This window comes from Protomyctophum parallelum (assembly GCF_964188405.1).
Source record: "Protomyctophum parallelum genome assembly, chromosome: 20".
NCBI lineage: Eukaryota > Metazoa > Chordata > Actinopteri > Myctophiformes > Myctophidae > Protomyctophum > Protomyctophum parallelum.
In genome coordinates this window covers 21,001,478-21,025,294 of record NC_139718.1, presented here as the reverse complement: position 1 = coordinate 21,025,294, position 23,817 = coordinate 21,001,478, and the positions used below count along the sequence as shown (strand labels likewise).

The 23,817-nt window shown below is 44.0% G+C and overlaps 1 protein-coding gene across 1 annotated transcript in view; it reads right to left on the bottom strand.

The window, feature by feature from the left end:
- The window catches only part of luzp1 (leucine zipper protein 1), an 85,644-nt gene that overhangs the window by 39,360 nt on the left and 22,467 nt on the right, over positions 1 to 23,817 (bottom strand). The window contains exon 2 of the mRNA XM_083791355.1: positions 12,696 to 12,757. The gene's annotated coding sequence lies outside the window, so the exon portion shown is untranslated. The remainder of the gene's footprint in view (positions 1 to 12,695; positions 12,758 to 23,817) is intronic.

The following is a 23,817-nucleotide window of genomic DNA, read 5'->3' as shown; positions in this document are numbered from 1 at the left end:
AACAAGTGATCCTTGCGTAATTTCGGTCGTAGCATTGATAAATGTGACGGCTGAAATCTATCTGGCACGCCCTAGAAAATCAAGCCTCGCCTTCATTTTTGTGATGTAGGCTACTATATTAATTTTACCCATTTGTGCGCAGTGCACGTTTAAGCAGTCATGTTAAACGTGGTGAAGGCGATCCCAGTGAGACTGCTCACTGCATGCTGAGAGTGCACGTTTAAGCAGTCATGTTAAACGTGGTGAAGGCGATCCCAGTGAGACTGCTCACTGCATGCTGAGAGTCATGTTAAACGTGGTGAAGGCGATCCCAGTGAGACTGCTCACTGCATGCTGAGAGTGATGCCTGCAGTGCCCTGCACGTTAATGAGAGATAGCCTGGCAAGGCAGTCATAATCAACGTTTATGGAGTGATGATTAATGAATGAATCATAAAAATATGGATGAAGGCTGGTGTGTGCTGCATGTGCTGGTGTCGCTGCCGCCGTTTATGCTTATGATTAAGCATCACCATGTTATATTTTTTTATATTGCGCGATTTTAATTGCTCCTATCAATTTCATATGACACATCATTGATGTATTCCTTTACATTTATTTATGTATTTTTACATGTATGTATATATAGGCTACTAGTACATATACAGTTTTATATTAACATTTTAGGAGTGAATACATATGTTTAGATGCCTGACAGAAAAACAGGTGCAGACAAAGTCAACGACAGCTCCCGACGTGATGTGAATTTGCCTATTTCTATTTGCTCAGACACTATGATGTAAAATTAATTGTCAATGGTAATTTAATGTTTGTGTAGGACGGAAATCTACACTAATAGCTGAATATAGGAGCCTCTCAAAAAAAAGAAACACAGACTTTATTGACAGAAAGTAGCTAACATGCAGCATAACATGTCTACGTGGATCTTTATGAAACAAAGTCTTTGCAGATTGAAAGAGGAAAATTCTACAGCTGCAATGTTGGTGAGTTTAACGTTGTTTAATACAAGCAGATTGGAAATTCGATTTGGATCAATGGGCTGTCAATGGAGGGTATTGCAACTCTAGATTCATCCCGCTAGAAAAAAAATCTAGCATTGCAAAGTGTGCTTGCCAGGGTGGGGGGGGTCCCTAGGCTGGCATTAGCCAGACTTGTAATGCAGATTCACTCACTGAACCAAATCAAATTAAATGTAATGCATCAAATCCTACAAATCCAAATTCTTGTCATGGTAGGGGGTCCCTAGCCTGGCATTAGCCAGATTCATAATGTGGGGGTACGTGTGAGTGAGTGAATCCACGTTATGAGTCTGGCTAATACCAGGCTAGGGGGTCCTCAGTTCACATATGATTATTTGGGGGGGGGGGGGGGGGTCACAGCCTGAAAGGGTTGAGAACCACTGTAATAGAGAGAAAGTGCTGAACACTGACAGAAAGCTGGAGAGAGAGAGAGAGAGAGAGAGAGAGAGAGAGAGAGAGAGAGAGACAGAGACAGAGAGAGAGAGCTATACTGTACAGTGAAAGAGATGCATGACTGTGGTGCGAGCGCCCACAATGCAGAGCACACCACTGCAGTGAGAATGCAGCACTGGGCTGGTGGATGGAGGGAAAGGGGAAAGGAGGAGAGGAAAAGAGAAAACGAGATAAAAGCAAAACGATGACGCTGCGAGGGAGAAAGAGGTAACGTCATCAATAGGGGAACTAGATGAGTGGACAGGATAGTCTTTGCCAGGTTACAAAACGCCATCGTCATCAAGTCGCAAATGACAAGCTGCTATAACTCAGCAGGTAACCTAGCAAGCACAAAGTGTACTGTAACTACTAGCTTCCCATGTGTTTATAAAGTATAGTTAATCAGTCTGGTGTTATTTTGGGACACTGTTATTCAATTTTCTGGGCTGGTGCTTAAAAATGCCACCTCTTTTACACTTACCTGCATTAGCCAGTCAGGATACACTGGGACAGGTCAACATTTTAACTGTTGATTCCTTTCTGTTGTGGTCTGACTAATGAAATATATAAAATGTTATAGTATACAGTACAGTATATATATTGTATAGTAAATTTGTGAAATCTAACAAATATTATATGAATTATGCAGTTGAAAATATACAGCTTACAGCAGAGCATGACCATAAACCAGTAAAGTTACAAACTCAAACTAATTAGATGGCTGAGTTCTAGTTAGAGAAATACCAGGTGGAGCGAAATGCCTTCACGACTGACGACCTATGTCGCGACGTATATTTTTCCGTCGCAACGTATATTCGAGTACGTCCTGGCGTAAATATCAATTCGTCCCGGCAGAACGGACTCGTCGCGGCTATATCTACCCGTTTGCGACCTAGTAGTTTGACTATTCTTTTACGTCGCGACAGAACGGGACACGTCACGGCTATATCTACCCTTCTCGACGTAAAAGGTAATTCGTTGTGGCGTGTGTGGACTCGTCGCAACAGAACGGAACTCGTCGCGGCTATATCTACCCTTCTCGACGTAAAAGGTAATTCGTTGTGGCGTGTGTGGACTCGTCGCAACAGAACGGAACTCGTCGCGGCTATATCTACCCGTTTGCGACGTAATGGTTGACTTTGTTATATGCCCGGTGCGCGGTGCCCTGCGCGGTGCCCTGCGCTGCCCTACGCCCACCGCGTGCACCTTGCCGGTCCGCCCTGCGCCCTGTGGCCTGGCACGTGTGCACGTGTGCCAGGCCACCGCGTGCACCATGCCGGTCCGTGGAGCCCTTCGCCGTCCCCAGGCGACCCTGCGTTCCAGAGCTGTCACATGCCCACCGAAAATAGCAGATCTACCAGCTCCTCTCCTACATACGGGATGGCCCGACCCGCGTCTGTGGACCCCTGGGGGGGTGTGTGTGTGAGCGTCTGAGCTCCTATCTGTGTGCCTCCCCCCCCCCCCCCCCCCCCCACCCCATGTGGACCCTTGCAGGGGGGGGGGTCGGGGGGTCCCCCTATGCACTTTGTGTAGATGCTGCGTATCGCCTCATACTGAAAAAATTACTATTTTACGCACAGCGCAAGGCAATATGTGATTACGATCGTCCTTCTGGGGGGGGGGGGGGGGGCTGGCCTACACAATAGATAACCTACCCTGGCCAACACAATAGATAACCTACAAGGACATATGAATTTAATTTATATACACGGCTATATTAATTTAGCCGATCATCAAAGCTCACCGCGCTCGTATAGCGCATTGACTGTCTGTCTGTCTGTCTGTCTGTCTGTCTGTCTGTCTGTCTGTCTGTCTGTCTGTCTGTCTGTCTGTCTGTCTGTCTGTCTGTCTGTGTCTCAATGACTTGCCTTAGGCGGATAATATAGACTACAAGTACTTTATTAAAGTAAAGTAAAAGAGTGAGTTATCATTGCGTTCTCTGCGTCGTAGCGCATGCAGATAGGCAGATAGGGGGGGGGGGCAGTTCTATAGGCAAGGGCAGAAGGTTCCTATAACGACAGTGGGTGCGTGCCCACCTTAGAGTAGCCTATATATTTTAAGGCACCCGCCCCGCAACTTATTATTATTGGCTTATTATTTTGCCACCAGCGGAGTTGACGGTTGACGCCGTTGTCTAGTATAGACTATAGGCCTGTGCCAGGATGATTTTAAATAAATATGTCTCTGTCTCTGCGTCTCTAGAGCTATAACATATTATACTGTAGCACACATCATGTGTGACACATGTGCACACACACACACACACACACACACACACACACCACACACACACACACACACACACACACACACACACACACACACACACACACCGAGTACTAAGTATAAGTATTATAGGGTACGGCTCTAAAAACATTAAATACTGCGGGAGCATTACACTAAACAAAGTTGGATTTGTACATTGCAGAAACGTAACATAACGTAAGTGTTCTTATTATTGTCCGTCTGGGTTTTATAATGCAGTGTGAGTCCGCTCCGCGATAGCCGATCTGCAAGCTCACAACGCGTTGCGCTGATTGACAGTGCACGTGCAGCAGCTACTGTATAAAATTATATTTAAGTAGGCTACTTTTTTGTGTGACGTCTGTGTGTTATTGACTTCTTGTTCCTTAATGTGCAGGTTTATCAGAGCGATATAGTGCAGCTGTGAGTGAGTAGGCCTATAGCTGCTGCTGCTGCGTCCGTGCACCAATAGAGCGACCGCGGCAGCGGCACGTATGAAATATTAAATAAAAATATGTTGGGCTTCCGGGCGTCCGTTTCTGGACTGTACCAACGGGCTTAGGGCCGGACGGTCCCTTAACTCCACGGGCCCCTATATTTTAGGCCCGTGCAGGGCTCTAGTGTGTGTGTGTGTGTGTGTGTGTGTGTGTGTGTGTGTGTGTGTGTGTGTGTGTGTGTGTGTGTGTGTGTGTGTGTGTGTGTGTGTGTGTGTGTGTGTTAAATGTGGTCATTTAAATGTAGGCCTATTATATACACGCACCATACAAGCACCTATATTATATAATGTGTTATACAAATGGGCAATCAACATATAGCAGCACCCCCCACCAGCAGATGTATATAAACATGGAATTGCGCTATGATATTAAAATGGACTGAGCTGTGATTGTGCCGTACTGCGCCGGCCGGTGGCCACTGGCCTATTCTGCCATGCAGTATAAATGCATTATCATGCCTGTTGGTGAAATATAAACATCTAAAATGGTTCAGTAATAATTAGCATAAGTTATTATTAACGAAAAACATCTAATACTATTTTAAATTGGTCTAATAAAGTTAGTAACTAATCAGAAGCAGCAACCATTTTGTTTCAAACAACTATAGACCAATAAAATAGTAGGCTAGTATTTATGTTTTTCGTTAATAATAATACATGCTAATTATTATTGAACGGTAAGTACGCTGGTATGTACGCTAAGGTACACTATAAGCTTGTAGATCTGTTTATTTTAGTCAGAATCTCGTGTGTGTGTGTGTGTGTGTGTGTGTGTGTGTGTGTGTGTGTGTGTGTGTGTGTGTGTGTGTGTGTGTGTGTGTGTGTGTGTGTGTGTGTGTGTGTGTGTGTGTGTGTGTGTGCGCGCGCACACACATCACATGTGCACACATGTGTGCTATATGTTATAGCTCTAGAGACGCAGAGACAGACATATTTATTTAAAATCATCCTGTCTCGCACGGCATATAGAGCCAATGAACGGAGCATACCCCCCCCCCCCCCCCCTCTCTCTCTCTCTCTCTCTCAGCACACGCTGTGCTGTGATATCAATCAGACGCAAATGATCATTGAGTAACGTTAGCTCTGACTCGCACATTATGTGAGATCACATAAAAGGCCTTTAATATAGCCACAGATCATATAGGAATAGGCTTGGGCACTACCCTACCATCTCTCTATAGTGGGGCACCGACGATCTGCAAGCTCACAACGCGCTGCATGTGGACGCAACACTTGGAGCTTGTAGATGCGCACCACAGATCATACAGGGCGTGTGTTCCAGCTAACCCTAATAGCATAACACACACACAAGCAACAGTATAGACATCTATCATCATTATTTATTTCAAATCAAAATACAATGTAATGCTGCACCACTGTCATGAAGTTCGCACGCACACGCACACGCGACACACACACACACACACACACACACACACACACACACACACACACACACACACACACACACACACACACACACACACACACACACACACACACACACACACACACACACGTTTGCTTTCATTCGCTGTATGATACATTAGGCGATATAGACCCGCTGCGGCCCAGCGATAATCAACCGCTGTCCGCTGCGATGCGTGAGCTTGTAGATCAGATGCCGACAGACAGACAGACAGACAGACAGACAGACAGACAGACAGACAGACAGACAGACAGACAGACAGACAGACAGACAGACAGACAGACATGAAATGAAATGGTTCAATAATAACACACACGAGATTCTGACAGAATGCGGCGGCATGCTTAAAATAAACAGATCTACAAGCTTATAGTGTATACCATAGCGTATACATACCAGCGTACTTACCGTTCAATAATAATTAGCATGCATTATTATTAACGAAAAACATAAATACTAGCCTACTATTTTATTGGTCTAGTTCAGTTGATTGAAACAAAAGTCATGGAATTCAATTGCCTACATTCAGTATAGGCCTGGTTTTGATATAATGATGCAGGGAGATTTTCTGAGCCAGTCCGTGCCATGTCATTTTTTCAGATTAATATTTAAATCTTTAGTTGGAAGAATGCAATAGCATATCATAAGTGTTGACCATAATGGGACGGTTGGAACCAAATGAACCCCCGACGGCCGGCGCTATTCAGCTATAAGGCCTATAAACGATATGGCCATACAAATATGGTTATGTGGTGGTCTGTGACATGTCTGCGTGCGTGCGTGCGTGAAAGAAAGACAGAATACGACGCAATGACATGTCAAATTGTCAATTGTAGATCAGCTGCTTGTTATTTAAGTAGGCTAATATGAAGGCAGCGTCTCCGCAAACGTGGACACCCGTGGCCCCCCTTGATCCCCAAGGGTCCACGGTGACCCGTACCGCCCGGGGGTCCCCGGACCCGTTTGGGCGGCCCGTCAGGTGGTTTTCGAGCTTGTGGATTTGTATTTTTAATATTGCTTGTCAAACGTTTAAGGCATATAGCCTATTTAATCTGATTGGTATAGCTCTGCATGGTTGCTGCTTCTGATAGCCTACTAACTTTACGCACGCATGCGACACACACACACACACACACACACACACACACACACACACACACACACACACACACACACACACACACACACACACACACACACACACACACACACACACACACACACACACACACTAGAGCCCTGCACGGGCCTAAAATATAGGGGCCCGTGGAGTTAAGGGACCGTCCGGCCCTAAGCCCGTTGGTACAGTCCAGAAACGGACGCCCGGAAGCCCAACATATTTTTATTTAATATTTCAAGCATACGTGCCGCTGCCGCGGTCGCTCTATTGGTGCACGGACGCAGCAGCAGCAGCTATAGGCCTACTCACTCACAGCTGCACTATATCGCTCTGATAAACCTGCACATTAAGGAACAAGAAGTCAATAACACACAGACGTCACACAAAAAAGTAGCCTACTTAAATATAATTCTATACAGTAGCTGCTGCACGTGCACTGTCAATCAGCGCAACGCGTTGTGAGCTTGCAGATCGGCTATCGCGGAGCGGACTCACACTGCATTATAAAACCCAGACGGACAATAATAAGAACACTTACGTTATGTTACGTTTCTGCAATGTACAAATCCAACTTTGTTTAGTGTAATGCTCCCGCAGTATTTAATGTTTTTAGAGCCGTACCCTATATGCTACTTATACTTAGTACTCGGTGTGTGTGTGTGTGTGTGTGTGTGTGTGTGTGTGTGTGTGTGTGTGTGTGTGTGTGTGTGTGTGTGTGTGTGTGTGTGTGTGTGTGTGTGTGTGTGTGTGTGCACATGTGTCACACATGATGTGTGCTACAGTATATATGTTATAGCTCTAGAGACGCAGAGACAGAGACATATTTATTTAAAATCATCCTGGCACAGGCCTATAGTCTATACTAGACAACGGCGTCAACCGTCAACTCCGCTGGTGGCAAAATAATAAGCCAATAATAATAAGTTGCGGGGCGGGTGCCTTAAAATATATAGGCTACTCTAAGGTGGGCACGCACCCACTGTCGTTATAGGAACCTTCTGCCCTTGCCTATAGAACTGCCCCCCCCCCCTATCTGCCTATCTGCATGCGCTACGACGCAGAGAACGCAATGATAACTCACTCTTTTACTTTACTTTAATAAAGTACTTGTAGTCTATATTATCCGCCTAAGGCAAGTCATTGAGACACAGACAGACAGACAGACAGACAGACAGACAGACAGACAGACAGACAGACAGACAATGCGCTATACGAGCGCGGTGAGCTTTGATGATCGGCTAAATTAATATAGCCGTGTATATAAATTAAATTCATATGTCCTTGTAGGTTATCTATTGTGTTGGCCAGGGTAGGTTATCTATTGTGTAGGCCAGCCCCCCCCCCCCCCCCCCCCCCCCAGAAGGACGATCGTAATCACATATTGCCTTGCGCTGTGCGTAAAATAGTAATTTTTTCAGTATGAGGCGATACGCAGCATCTACACAAAGTGCATAGGGGGACCCCCCGACCCCCCCCCTGCAAGGGTCCACATGGGGTGGGGGGGGGGGGGGGGAGGCACACAGATAGGAGCTCAGACGCTCACACACACACCCCCCCAGGGGTCCACAGACGCGGGTCGGGCCATCCCGTATGTAGGGGAGGAGCTGGTAGATCTGCTATTTTCGGTGGGCATGTGACAGCTCTGGAACGCAGGGTCGCCTGGGGACGGCGAAGGGCTCCACGGACCGGCATGGTGCACGCGGTGGCCTGGCACACGTGCACACGTGCCAGGCCACAGGGCGCAGGGCGGACCGGCAAGGTGCACGCGGTGGGCGTAGGGCAGCGCAGGGCACCGCGCAGGGCACCGCGCACCGGGCATATAACAAAGTCAACCATTACGTCGCAAACGGGTAGATATAGCCGCGACGAGTTCCGTTCTGTTGCGACGAGTCCACACACGCCACAACGAATTACCTTTTACGTCGAGAAGGGTAGATATAGCCGCGACGAGTTCCGTTCTGTTGCGACGAGTCCACACACGCCACAACGAATTACCTTTTACGTCGAGAAGGGTAGATATAGCCGTGACGTGTCCCGTTCTGTCGCGACGTAAAAGAATAGTCAAACTACTAGGTCGCAAACGGGTAGATATAGCCGCGACGAGTCCGTTCTGCCGGGACGAATTGATATTTACGCCAGGACGTACTCGAATATACGTTGCGACGGAAAAATATACGTCGCGACATAGGTCGTCAGTCGTGAAGGCATTTCGCTGTCTCTCAGAAATACACTTGTAAAGTAAAGAGTTGCTCATTCGATTCCAGGTTTTCCTTGTGCAGAAACTGTAAAGAGACTCTGAAAGAGACCAAGGACGCTACTGTCACTCTCCACGGCCACTGATCAGTGGTGGAAAAAGTACTCAATTGTTTTATTTAGGTAAAAGTATCAATACGGCAATGTACTCGTAAAAGTCCGGAATTCAAAATTTACTTGAGTAAAAGTACAAAAGTATTGGCATCACTTAAAGGACCACTTCACCACTTTTCAACTTATCTTCATATAATTGGTCCTCACTAATGTTCATGATAAAATTCCACATTTCTTTCAACTCAGTCTGTGTCTCATTAGGAGCTAGGCTGTGGGCAGTTCAGAAACCCGTCCACCAGTGACATCATCGTTAGGCAGAGTTTTTTTAAACAAGATTTAAAAAAGATATATATTTAGATTTGTATTATCGTGAGAACGATGGCTGCCATTATCACATTGCAATCACAATCACATTCTATTAGTTTCTAGCTTGGATTCCCTCGATGATGTCACTGGTGGACGGGTTTCTGAATTTTCCACAGCCCTCCCATGACACCGACTGAGTAGAAAATGGTGTCATTTTATCATGAACATTAGTGAGGACCAATTATGAAGATAGGTTGAAAAGTGGTGAAGTGGTCCTTTAAAGTACTAAACGTGAAAGGAACTGGTTGGAATAACGTGTTCCTTCCACGCGCTACGTCCAACCAGGGAAACTCCCCCCTGTCAGGTGTAAAGGAGCAACTTGGACACTCAGGCATGAAGGAAGCATGAGTTCAAGTCCGTTGCTCTCCCCATGTCCCCCATATATGTGGACTAGGTTGGTGGAGGGTGTGTAGAGCCCAGGATCACATTAGATGATTAGATGATTGAAAAATGGGTTACAAAATCATGGGATAAAAAATATATATTTAAAAAAAAAAAGTACTAAACGTAAAAGTACTCATTGTTAAGAATGCCCCTTTCAACATTTCAAATGATAAAACATCTTTTGATATAATAGCAGATCTACAAGCTCACAATGCGTCGCATGTTTTGTAATAATCAAAATCTACAAAGTAACTAGTTAACTAAAGTTTTCAAATAAATGTGGTGGAGTAAGTACAATATTTGGATCTGAGTAGTTGTGACAGCTGTTGGCTGTTTTGATTATGTTTGATAATAAATATATATAGAGCTGAGGCTATCATATCTATATATATATATTTATTAGTAGGTTTTTAGCAGGTACTAGGTTATAGGAGGAGTGCCTATTATGTTGCCTGGTACTGGTTGTTGCTTCTGTCCCCTGCAGGTGCTGAGCATTGTTGTCCCTAATGTGTTGCCGTCCTGAGGAGGGCCTGGCTTGGAGCCTGATCAGCCCTCGGATTGGTCCTGTGGCAGCTCAGGCCTTGCTTCCTGGACTATAAAGCTCACTCTCTGTCTGGACTTCGGGGTGGGAACACTGCTGCGTATGGTGTGGGAGCACTCCAGCGTGTGGCCTTCCCTCCAGCCGACTGCTTATGTGTTTCATGTCAGGTTTAGTTGTAGTTCCATTTGTCTGTGTGTTAGGTTGTGTCGTTTGTTCATCAGTCATGTAAGTCATTCCATAATTCTGGGCTCACAGAGCCATTCTGTCCATCATTTCGTCATGCACTAAGCCACTTTGTAACTTATTCTGAATTGAGTATTAAAGCAGATACTCTTTTATGAGCCGTGTTGTTCTTTTATACATGTTACGGGCAGTAAAACCCCTAGACTTGAACCGTTTCGTAACAGTAGTGGAGTAGAAGTAAAAGTATAGAAGTATAGGCTAGGGCAAGTACTACGGCAAGTGCTATGCAGCAATGGGCTAAGATGGAGTCTGAAGAGGTGGGTATTCAGTGCATTCCACATGCACACATATGCATTCGTCACTGAAAACAAAAAAAAACATGCCAATCGTTCATACTGAATTCGCGGATTTACTCTCCGTGCGGGCCTTATGCAAGAGTTCACTTTTTGTTCTAGATGATAGGAAAGGTTAGTCCATGGAGTGTTGTTGTTGTATCACTTCCGCAAAGACGAAAGCCGGTGTAAGGCCCCGCCTACCTTTTCTTAAAAGGACCAGCGCCCTATATATATATATATATTTTTTTTTTGGTTAACAGCTTTGCTGCATAACACACTAAACCCGCGTTTTATTGCATTGTCTTTCTGTGTGTAACACGCTAAACCCGTTATTTGTTTTATATGTTAATTCGTCGTTTTTTGATAACTTAAAAGAAATACCGGCTTTGTCGCGGACATGGTGACGAGGCCGACACTTTCATGACGTAACCGGAAATCAACCTATCGCTGGCTTGCAAGGGCTTCTGGGAAACTGAGTCCAATGCAAAGTGAATGAGGGGGGTATAGACAATCTTGGCTCGCTAGGCTCTTTGTTTTTTATCGTATCGCAGAACGCAGAAGTGAGTTATGTGTTGACTCGCAGAAAAACGATTTTCAGCCTGATTTTCATGATATGGAGCTAGAATTACGAATGTATGTATGTGTGTGTGTGTGTGTGTGTGTGTGTGTGTGTGTGTGTGTGTGTGTGTGTGTGTGCGTGAGCGTGTGCGTGAGTGTGAGCTCAGGGTACGTGGAAGGAAGCATGGCGCCGGCTTTAGTACCCAACAGGAAACAGCCTCACAAAGAGCACCAGAGGAGGGGAAAGGGAACAGAGGAAAAAGAGGGCAATATAGAGAGAAGAAGAAAAAAGAAGAAGAAAGAAGAACTAGAAAACAGAAAGGCAGGGAGAGGCAGCAGGCCTTGGAATATGGAACAACAGTCTGACCCTGCGACTTCCAAGTGACTACACAGTACACATGCACCTGTGTACTGCTATACTAGCTATATACTACACTGATGATGACTACCACCAACTACAGTCATTCCCCAACCTCTAACCATCGCAACTAGAACTCAGAACTCATCACTGTGAACTATATACCTCAGTAGAATGGTCTTCTCTGGCTCTTAGAAGGAAACAACATGCCACCCTGTTCATGTATAAAGCACTAATAGGTAAACTACCTCTGTATTTAACAAAACTGCTAGATCTCAATACATCTGCTTATAATACCAGATCACAAGATATGCTTTGATTGAAGGTACCAAAAACTACTACTAAATTGGGAGATACTGCCTTCAGGGTGTATGCTCCACATTTATGGAATACTTGTGGAATGTCCTTGTTTTATTTACTACTTTTAAAAGACTCTTAACTGACCTCACACTAGAGGGAGGCATATGCACCTGCTTTTTGTAATATTTGGTTATAAGGTTTTGTTTCTTTGTGTATGTGCTTGTGTATTGTTGTTGTACTGTGTGTCCATGTCATGTATGTATGTAAAGTCATTGCTGTAAATGTTCTTGCTTGTATACAGGGCGCCATTGAAAAAGAGACCCTGGTCTCAATTGGATTCCCCTGAAATAAAGGTTTCAATCAATCAAACTACCTGCCTGACCTCTGTCACGGTCCTCACTTTCTAAAGGATAGCCACACACACACACACACACACACACACACACACACACACACACACACACACACACACACACACACACACACACACACACACACACACACACACACACACACACACACACACACACACACACACACACACACACACACAAACACACCATTGTATAGGGAATACTTTAAAACTTAAATAGAGTACAAGAATAAAGTACAACACAAACTTACTTTCTCTCCCGCCTCTTATGGGTGGCACAGCAAGCTAATCATCCCAGACAGGTCTCCATTCTCTGCAAATACACATGACACAAACAGGGCATGAGGTTACTTCTAGTGAACTCGGGAGTCACAGTCATCATAAACTCAAGACACATACCCATGCCATCCTTTCACCATTGTTATGCTTGGCAGTTGGCAGAGATCCTGGCTGCGGCCAAGCCGACAATGCCATCACTGTAGGAGAGAGCATTCACAGTGGAGCTAACAGGCTCAGAATGAGCTAACTGCTCAGATATGGGGACGCATTCTGAGGCTTTGCAATGGGCTCATGCATGAGCAGACAAGCAGTTTTGGCTGCGACAACACAAGGCCCCATTCAGCTGTATCTGGCTAAGGCTTTGGGGAGGCAATCTCTTCTGTTCTGAGTGTACACACACACACAAACAGAAATACACCATTATCATTATCATCATCACCACAGAAGCGCTATACCCTTACCTCAACATGCACAGGACAGGCATGCACGTGCACACATACAAACATGTGCATGTAATGTACACACCCACAGTCCTTTACAAACATATGAACACACACACACACACACACACACACACACACACACACACACACACACACACACACACACACTCCAGACTTGAAGCATTCCATTACAGTAGCATTCCATATGTTTGGTTAAGCAGAGAGAATCCAGATTTAAGGCTGGTGTCTGGACTGAATTTACAGAGAGATGCAGAGGGAGAGAGACAAAGACAAAGGCAAAGAGGGAGAGAGGGAGGGAGAGAGATCAGAATGGGTGGCAGGGTTGAGGATGATGGAAAGGGAAACATTCCTGTGAAGTACAGGGAGCAACTGAAGACTCCGGTAAGTACAGTAGTTGAATGAACGGTGTGTCAATGTCATGACTACAGACATCAGCACTGCCAGTGAGAGATGTAAACAGAGAGAATGACTACAGACATCAGCACTGACAGTGAGACATGCAAACAGAGAGAATGACTACAGACATCAGCACTGCCAGTGAGACATGCAAACAGAGAGAATGACTACAGACATCAGCACTGACAGTGAGACATGCAAACAGAGAGAATGACTACAGACATCAGCACTGCCAGTGAGACATGCAAACAGAGAGAATGACTACAGACGTCAGCACTGACAGTGAGACATGCAAACAGAGAGAATGACTACAGACATCAGCACTGACAGTGAGACATGCAAACAGAGAGAATGACTACAGACGTCAGCACTGACAGTGAGAGATGTAAACAGAGAGAATGACTACAGACATCAGCACTGACAGTGAGACACAGACAATGCCATGAGGAAAGACAGACAGCACTGCTAGAGAGACAAAAGATGCAGAGACACACACGCAAGGAGAAGCAGACCATTTCCTCTCACTTCTCTCTAGTCTTTTCCCTCATTCCTCTGACTATCTTCATTCCTTCTCGCTGTCAGTGTTCACCTCCTCACCATTGATTGATTGATTATTTTATTATTAATAATAATAATAATAATAATAATAATAATAATAATAAACATTATTTATATAGCACCTTTCATGACAGAAATGCATCGCAAAGTGCTTTACAAGGCAGAGAACAAACAAGAAAATAGTTTTTATTTTTAAAATGTATATATACTAGAATTCATCCCAGAGTTACCTTGCCGCGCACTATGGGAAGAAGGAAATTGCGGGAGTTGACTCCACATGTAGTAACGGATGGGTTATTAGTTATTATTATGTGTCCTTATTTGTGTAGTGTAGTCAACACTTTATGGCTCATACACACTGCCCAGTATTTGCTCCGATCATGCTGTCGGGGAGCATTTTTGGCGCTGACCGACAAAACGGCTGATCTGACGTTAAGCAGTGCCCAAAAGGTAGATCAGGATCTACCAGTATAGATCACAAAGGCTTTGCAGGTAGACCACATGACATGGCCCTAAAAATATATATAATTTTAATATAAAAAACGATTTTTGCATCTGCCGCTTGAGATGACCTGAGATGACTTGATTGATTGACATCAAAAAGGGCCTGTCAGCTCAAACACACAATGCAATACTTGTTGTTGCGTACAATCATCAGTAGCAAAGTCAAATACCAAAAATAAAAACCAATGGGATGATAGTTTTATTTTGCTGGTCGTTTTGAAAGTAGCTGTGAAGTAAAAAAAGTGTGGGCAGCTCTGGTATAGATGATTATATATATATATATTCATTCCGTGGGTAAATCCCTGTAGGCTACCCATATATTGGTAGCATATTACCTATATTAGCCCAATATTGGCGTTACGCATTTCAGTTGAATAATGTTGTGTGCGCACGTGCGCGTGCGGAGAAAGACAGTTATTTAATGAAACTCAAGATTATAACGTCCTGTCTCGCTGGCGCCGTGTATAGGCTGCACGGCTATTCCTGTGTGTGTGTGTGTGTGTGTGTGTGTGTGTGTGTGCGTGTGCGTGTGCGTGTGTGTGTGTGCGCAATGAAAAGTACTCTGCAGGCGAAATGGCGAATTCGAACGGTGTAATTGTAATAGTTTGGAACAAACCAAGTAGTGTGGAAGAACAATGTTGACGTAACTAAGAGATTCGCTGAGTAAGCGATATTTTATATACAGTGATTTAGAAGGAATAAGCTAAATCCTGAGGCGAAGATTCCTCTCCTTCCTTGTGTTTTTCTCCTGCGGACAGGACTGTCAGGGAGACTCGGAGATCAGAGCAGCACAGGGGAGTGGCTTAAAAGACGGGGTAGTAGTTGCCAGGTTGGCGAATTGTAAGCGAGTCGTAGTGTGTGTTGAATGGCATTTGAATGGCATTTGTGGGCTTGTGAATGAATTTTCTCACATGTAATTTGTGCTCACTTGCATAGACCTGGCGAATTTAGCGTGTTCCGGGGGTGTGGGTGCTTGGGGCGATAATGTTTGTAGTAAACAAATGTATTGCCGCCGTGAGTGTGGACGGGAGGCATCTTTGGTGGCACTGCAATGACCCGTGTTTGGCGGGTGGTGTCGAGTGTTGGCGTTGGGCGCGATAGGAGGAGATAGCGTTGCAACACTGCGAAGGTAAGTGTGTGACGTCACTGCCGTGTGAGTGTGTGTGGGTGTAGTGTGTAAGATGGTGTTGTGGGTGTTGCAATAGCGACGTAGCTGTTGTGGCTTTGGGTTTCTTGCCATGTGTTGGGTACAAGTTCTCACTTGTTAATATAGATATATATATATATAAATATATATATATATATATATATATGCATTTCAGTAAAACAAACAGAAACAAAATAACGTTGAGTAAGGATGTGACGGTTTGAAAATTACAAAACCGGGTCGACCGAAACGGTTATACCGACTTTGGCACTTGAGTAATTTTCGTTTTTTTCCATAGCGTGTAAAGACCATAATTTGGACAACAAAGTGACAGATTTAACACATTTGTCTTTATTTCTCAATGCTCACACAAATGGAAACAAGCCATAAGCCCCGTTCAGATCAAAAAAAGCTAAAAAATAAATAAATGCAAAACTCATTTCCAAGCAGCTTTTTTTTGGATAAAGTGGGCGTGTACAAGGTACCTGTCACTCAACCTGCCTGGACTGGCTTTGAGACGAGGAAGAACACACAGGCAGTTTTTTAGCAGATTGCGCATTTGAAAGTCTAAAATGTAAAATAGCGACTGTATAGGAGAAATAATTATATATTTAGTTACATCATAACCTATTTATCGATGAATAAATAATATAATCTTGGTAAACTTTTTTTTAAATAACCGAACGGACCGGATCTCAATCCCTCCAGTCTTCAGTGCTCATCTCCCCCCACTCAGCTCTCCTCTCCCCCTCTCGAGCAAAACCCTCCGGGCATTTTTTTAAATAGCCGCTCTGTATGTAATGTTAATGTTGATTTAGCAAGAGCATACCGTAGAAATACAATCAGGACAGGACAGGTCGGATCAGGGATGTCCACATGCATATCATACAACTGATATAATCATATAAAGGCTATTAATTATTGATCTCTCTCACGCACACACACACACACGGTGCACACGACGCGCTGGGGACTCGGAACTTTAGTTCTTTGTCTATAGACTATATACTGTATATATCTGCTAATGTATAAACCGTGTGTGTGTTTAGTCCACGGTCAGAGTCAGCTACGGGTTTCAGTTCACCTCGGTGGGAACCGGGAGGGGGTCAATTACCCCGGGTAATTACTGCAAGGGCACAGAGAGAACTGCATGGCTCGCAAGTGATCCCCGTGACGGCTCCTCCACGCGGTGCTCAATATCTCACACACACACACACACACACACACACACACACACACACACACACACACACACACACACACACACACACACACACACACACACACACACAGGGGATTGTGTTCTATCTATCTATAAATATAGGCTATCTACTGTCTTTCAACTTTTGCTATGAGGTTCATCGATAGGCCTACATGAACGCAATAAACCAATTGAAATGATTCCCTCAAATTAATCTTATCTATATGAGATTGGTTTATCGATTCATTCATACAATGCAGCTACCGACACACACACACACACACACACACACACACACAAACACACACACGACGACCACAGAGCGGGCTTCTCCTCCCCTCTTCTCAGGGAAAGTTTTGGGGAAAAACACGGAACACAACCTGTTTTCACCGCTTCGACAACTTGTTTCTCATATAAACTTTCATTTCTATCGATAAATATGCTATGGTCTCTGTCTACATTGCAGCTACCGACAGACACACACACACACACACGACGAGAGCGCTGTCTCTGGGAAAGTTTGGGGGGAAACTCCGACACCGGTTGGAACTATATTGTTTAATTGTTTGTCTATCTATCTATCTATCTATATCTGCTAATTTATCAACCGTGTGTGTGTGCACTGTTTAGTCCACAATCAGCATCAGCGACGGATAGCGTTCTGGACTGGGCAGTAGTCCGCATCAATGGCTTCGATGAGAACCGGGGCGGGGTGAATGCAGGATCAATTCTCCCCAGAAACCGTGACAATCCACTGGGAACACGGAACACAACCTCTTTTCACCACTTCGACAACTTGTTTCTCATATAAACTTTCATTTCTATCGATAAAATCTGCTATGGTCTTGCCAAATATCCATTCATATTTCATATACAGCCCATATTTAAAAAGTTTATTTTTTAATTTGGAGAATCGCAGTGGACAGCTTTTGCAGTGCCTTTTCCTTTTGTGAAATGATCTCAACTCCGCCTCCTCAAACCACGCTGTGCTCTGATTGGCTACACGCAGCTTTTAAAAGCTTCAGCTTTTAAAAGCTGCTTGAAAGTTAAGTTTTGGGGAGGAAAAAAAACGCAAAAAAAAAAAAGCTGTTAATTCCAAGCTTCAAAACGCAAAAGCTGATCTGCATAGAGATAACATGGTACCACGAAGCTAAAGCAGAAGCTAGCTTCTGCAATGTGAATGGGGCTATAGTGTTTTCTTGCCTACTTGGGATCAATTCTTTAAGCATTGTATTTGTATTACAAAATTAAACAATTAACGCATTGTGATCTGCACGCATCTGCACCAGGCCAGCTATATAGGGTACATGAGCCTGAGTCCAAAACATATCGCTGTCATGTCCAGTGTCCAGTCCAAATGTGAGCAACTGTACCTACTGTTTAAAGCCACTGGCCGCTTGACTTTTCGCTGACGAGAAAACCCTCTCAGTCCCTGTCGCAGGGTAAACAAAACGTGCCAGGGAGGAGGAGGAGGCGGCGCGGCTGTAACTTTCTCCAGGCCAATAATGGATTTAATCATTCCAAATAAGTCTCTCCATTCATTGCTACGGCGACAGTGAGACATGCTCGTCTCGCTGTCACTCGCTTAATTTCGTTTTGACTAACGCAAGCGCAAAGCAAAGCTACTGCTGCGCTGTGCAGAAGAGCCATTGAAGTTGAAGTGAATGCGCTCACAGATTTGCGACATTGAGGGGGCAGAAAACTGAGCGCTCGAGCACTGTTCATGCAGGAGTGAGACTAGCTTTGAGAGTTTGAGAGTTGAGATTGTAGAGCTTGTAGATCTGTCTGTTTTTGCAGCGCCGGTGTCAGGGTAACACAATAAGAAACTAGAACTGCACTCTGTCGAGTGCATACTTGCTTGTTGCACACTAGTAGGCCATAAATGGCCAACTAGTGCGCAAGCAGAGCGCGCAAGTCCTTTCGACCGCTGTAAACTGTCAAATCTCAGTATCTCTGTGAAGGAACGTTTGAAATGATTAATGTTTAGATGTAACTATTTGCTACCTACCTACTTTATGCATATAAACACCTAGTATTATTAAGTATGGTTCAAGTTTCTATCTATATAAGAAATACTGTTTTATCGTTGTAGATATATTCTGGATCCCCTTTTAGTTTTTCAGAGACAAATACATCATTGATATGTGTTGATATCCCCCAGCTGTTCCGCCATTTGATGTTTATGCAAGAAAACAGCAAATCTGTGCCTGGTTTGCTGGGACCAAATGACCACAAATTATCATATTTCTTACGTCATCAATAAGAGCTAGTCATACATATACACACCACGTACTCTGGTCCCAGCAGATCAGGCACAATTTGCTATTTTATTTTTACTGATTATGTATATAGTATACGTATGACTAGCTCTAAATGATGACGTAAGAAATATATATAGTATATAGGCATATACCAGTGGTAACCAACCTTTTCAAGCGTAAGAGCCCATTTTATTCCCAATTGTAAGCCAAGATCTACCACTAAAACGTGTTAGAAAAAACACTTGTTTTTTTGCTATTTCTGACAGGCTCAATGCATGTGCACACATCCACACAAAGACTAAAGCTTAAATTAGAATAAAAACTTATAGTAAGTTATATTATCAATGTCAAATAAAATTAAGACAAATGTATTAGAAATAAAAAGTATTAGGACAAAAATACAAATAAACTTCTTTGTTGAGTTTTTTTTAAATAAAACAAAATGCAAAGGACATGAATTGCACAATATTTTGTTTCTCATTTCAATGAATATTCACATTGGCAGATGTTCAAATGACATAGGCATAACATGACCATATATATTTGCACAGATATGGTGACATACTCTCAGGGTCAGCCCAACTTTAATGAGACTGCTGTGACTGCACTTTATCTGCAAGCGTTTTGAAATCTGGTTCATATTTAGTGATTGCCAGTCTGAGGGTGTCATTAAGATGTGAGTCAGTCATACGAGTTCATGATAGCGTCCCCGACACCGTTGAATACTAAACTTATTTTTAAAGTTCGAACGCCAACTTTTAACCAAACGTGGGAGAAACACTGTGCATGCCTGCACGCACAAATAAAGAGTGCACTCGCGCACGCACATGACGGATTATTATCGATCAAAACAATCCTTAGCGTCGCTTACAAAAGCATGTGTTGGCGTTGCACAGCATGAATGATAAGTAATCACCGACCTGGCTGGATAAATATCAGTGGTCCATATCCATTGTGTGACCTGCTTAACGAGCAACGGTAGGCAGCCGAGTAAGTTAACAGCTAATAGTAAATTAATAGTCTACTGTAGCTGTGTGTCAGATGTTCTGTCTGAAGTAGTCAAAGCCAAGGAGAATGTTACAATTTAATTCACAATCGAGCATCTTGCCCTGCATCGAATATCCCATGATAGAACAGCAGGATAAAAACGGATAGTTTTCTCATGGATCCATGCATCCATGAGCTAAGCGTCAAGCCCTGTCTAGGACCCACTTCCTTCAAAACTGTGGCTTTCTTGTTCCAATAGTTAGAATCTTCAACTCTCACTGTGTCATGTTTTGACAGCGGCACTAAACATTTTGACACTTTGTCATAGTGATATTTATCCAGCCAGGTCGGTGATTACTTATCATTCATGCTGTGCAACACATGCTTTTGTAAGCGACGCTAAGGATTGTTTTGATCGATAATAATCCGTCATGTGCGTGCGCGAGTGCCGAGTGCACTCTTTATTTGTGCGTGCAGCCGTGCACAGTGTTTCTCCCACGTTTGGTTAAAAGTTAAAAGTTGGTGTTCGAACTTCACAAATAAGTTTAGTATTCAACGTGTCGGGGACGCTATCATGCTGCGTTCACTCTGACGCTCTGTGCTAGTGTGCTGTGCTGCCTGCGAGCCGGGAACAACAGACACACAGGACACAGCACATGAGCACAGAGTGCTAAAAGGGGGAGGGCCGAGGGCGGTGCGGTGGAAGCAAGGGGAACAGATCTTCAAGCTAAAATGCATCGAGCCTCTACACGTTGTTAGCTTGTAGATCTGCTCTTTTTTGCGAACGACATTCTGCTGTGTATTGGCAGTGTATTGGCTGCCCGTCAGTCTGACACTTCGGGATCGACTTGAAAGGTTCCCGCGAGCTACTGGTAGCTCGCGAACCCCTGGTTGGTTACCCCTGGCATATACTATATACGTATACATATATACTCTATACTCTATACTGTATAAAGTGTGTAGTTGTAAGTTGATTAGCGGTATACTGTGGTTACTTTGCGCCAAAAACCGTGACAGCTGTTCCGCCATTTGATGTTTATGCAAGAAAACAGCAAATCTGTGCCTGGTTTGCTGGGACCAAGTGACCACAAATGACCATATTTCTTATGTCATCATTAAGAGCTAGTCATACATATACACACCACGTACTCTGGTCCCAGCAGATCAGGCACAATTTGCTATTTTATTTTTACTGATTATGTATATAGTATACGTATGACTAGCTCTAAATGATGACGTAAGAGATATGGTCATTTGTGGTCATTTGGTCCCAGCAAAACAGGCACAGATTTGATGTTTTTCTGCATAAACATCGAATGGCGGAACAGCTGTCACGACGGAGGAGACCGGGCGAAAACATTACTTGCGCGCTCTGCTTGCGCAAGTAATTACAGGCAGAGATGAAGTGAAGTTGAACAGCCAAGCAGCAGCAGCAAGCTACGCTAAGCTATTAAAGCTAAGCTAGCATCACCAACACCATGGCTGGTGTTGTGTTAGCTTAGCAGCTAAGCCTTAGCTTCTTGCAATGCTATAGCATTCTCACTGCGGTCTCACTGTGTGCTGCTGCTTGGGGAGGAGAGGGGTTTCTAGAGGCGGCTGCTACGACCAAATTGATTGTGTGCAACATGACAACTGTTTTAAAGTATTGTACAGTGACAACTATTGAAACTTTATTGTAAACAAACAACACTGCGTGGTCCACACAGCTCCACCCCCCTGCCCCCATTCACTTGAAACCTGACGTGGTGTGTGTGCTGGGCTGAGTGGGCTCCTCGCCGCTCTGCTGCAGGCAGCCAGCAGTGAGCCTGAGCACCGCGGCGAGCGTTGCGACCGCTTCCGTGGGTAAACATAAAAATACGGTTTGGTCGGTTAAAATAAATTAATCCGGTTTACTAGATGAAGCCGGATCGTCATCGTACCGGTTGAACCGAAAACAGTCACATCCTTAACGTTGAGGCAATAAAACAATAGCAAAGGGCATAAAACCGGCAGCAAATCAAGCCATGCAATATGATAATAAAACAATAACATAAAACCAGTACATGAATAAAAACACTCGCAATAGTGAAAACGTGAGTCTTGAGCTGTGCTTTAAAAATGTCGACAGAGGGAGCCTGTAGCTATTAAATAGAAAATGCAAACAGTACAGGCTACAGTCAAAGCACATTGGTCCAAAACGATAGCAAAAAAAAGGAAGGACCACCAGAGCAGTGTTGAGTTTGACAGCAAATTTTGATTTGGTTTTAGTCAGTCTTTTGAATAGACTGAATCTTTTTTAATGTGAAATGTCATATTTTAGTAATCTGTGATGCAGATGCTTTAGTATTACCGGTAGTCTAGTTTTAGTTGACTAAATACCATAAGATTTTACTCGACTAAATCTACAGTTCAGACCGGCCATGGCGGCATTGAAATGCCTGATTTTGCCGTTGCACACAACCAAAAATAAAAGTACTTGTCTTAGTTCTATGGGATCTCTTCTCCACTAATCCCTGCCTAACATTTTATTTGTTGAAAAACATTGTCAGTATGTCACAGTTTTAGTAATCATAGCGTAGTTTTTCGACGAACACTTTTCGGCATAGTTTTAAGTGGACAGAATGAACACAGTGACAACACCAGACCAGAGGCTGGCTGCTCTGTGCTTAATGAACACAGTGACAGCACCAGACCAGAGGCCGGCTGCTCTGTGCTTAATGAACACAGTGACAGCACCAGACCAGAGGCCGGCTGCTCTGTGCTTGGCGAGCTCATATTGGATTCATGGCGGGCAGAAGCACAAAGAAAACACATACACATGATTATGCTGAATCAGCGCATATGCTCAGACTGCAAAGCAAAGGTGATTTGCAAATGGGTCTTACAGAGTCTCTAAGATTCTAAGGCTTTTCCTTTCTTTTCTTTTCATTTGGCTTTAGCAAAAAAGGCATAAATTTGACCATTGCTTGGAAAAGACTATACAGGCAGCATCCCTATGGTGGCAACTCCAAGGGCAAAACATTGAACTTCTTTTGCATCAAGGTGGCTGCAACTTGCTTTTCAGCAGCACCAATGCGCGGAGAGAGAGTTGCGCCAGCAATGTGATCTTAAATGTTATGTCTCAGGTTGTATTGGTGTAAATATAATTATTAATAAATCCGAATGGCTCGAATTGAAATCCGAAATCCGAATGGGTCGAATTGCTCGAATCCACGTGGGTTTTTAAAACGAATATCCGAATCAAATTTTTGGACAATTACGGCAGCACTAGTGTGTGTGTGTGTGTGTGTGTGTGTGTGTGTGTGTGTGTGTGTGTGCGTGTGTGCGTGTGTTTGTATGTGTTGTGGATGGTGGGAGTGAGGGCTCATTCAGCCAGCCAGTCCGCTAGTTTCAACCAATGACCAAACAAAAATGGAAACAGCTGTCAGCCTCCCAGCTCCACTGTCCCTCTATCTGTCCTGTCCTCTCCCTTACGCACATAGTGATTCGTGACATGTCAAATTAGGGACTCGTCATTTTACAGAGCAGACAAAACCAAAACAAGCTTAGCTAAGGTGGGGGAAAAAACTCCTTCCTGGTGTGCTGGCTGCCTGAATC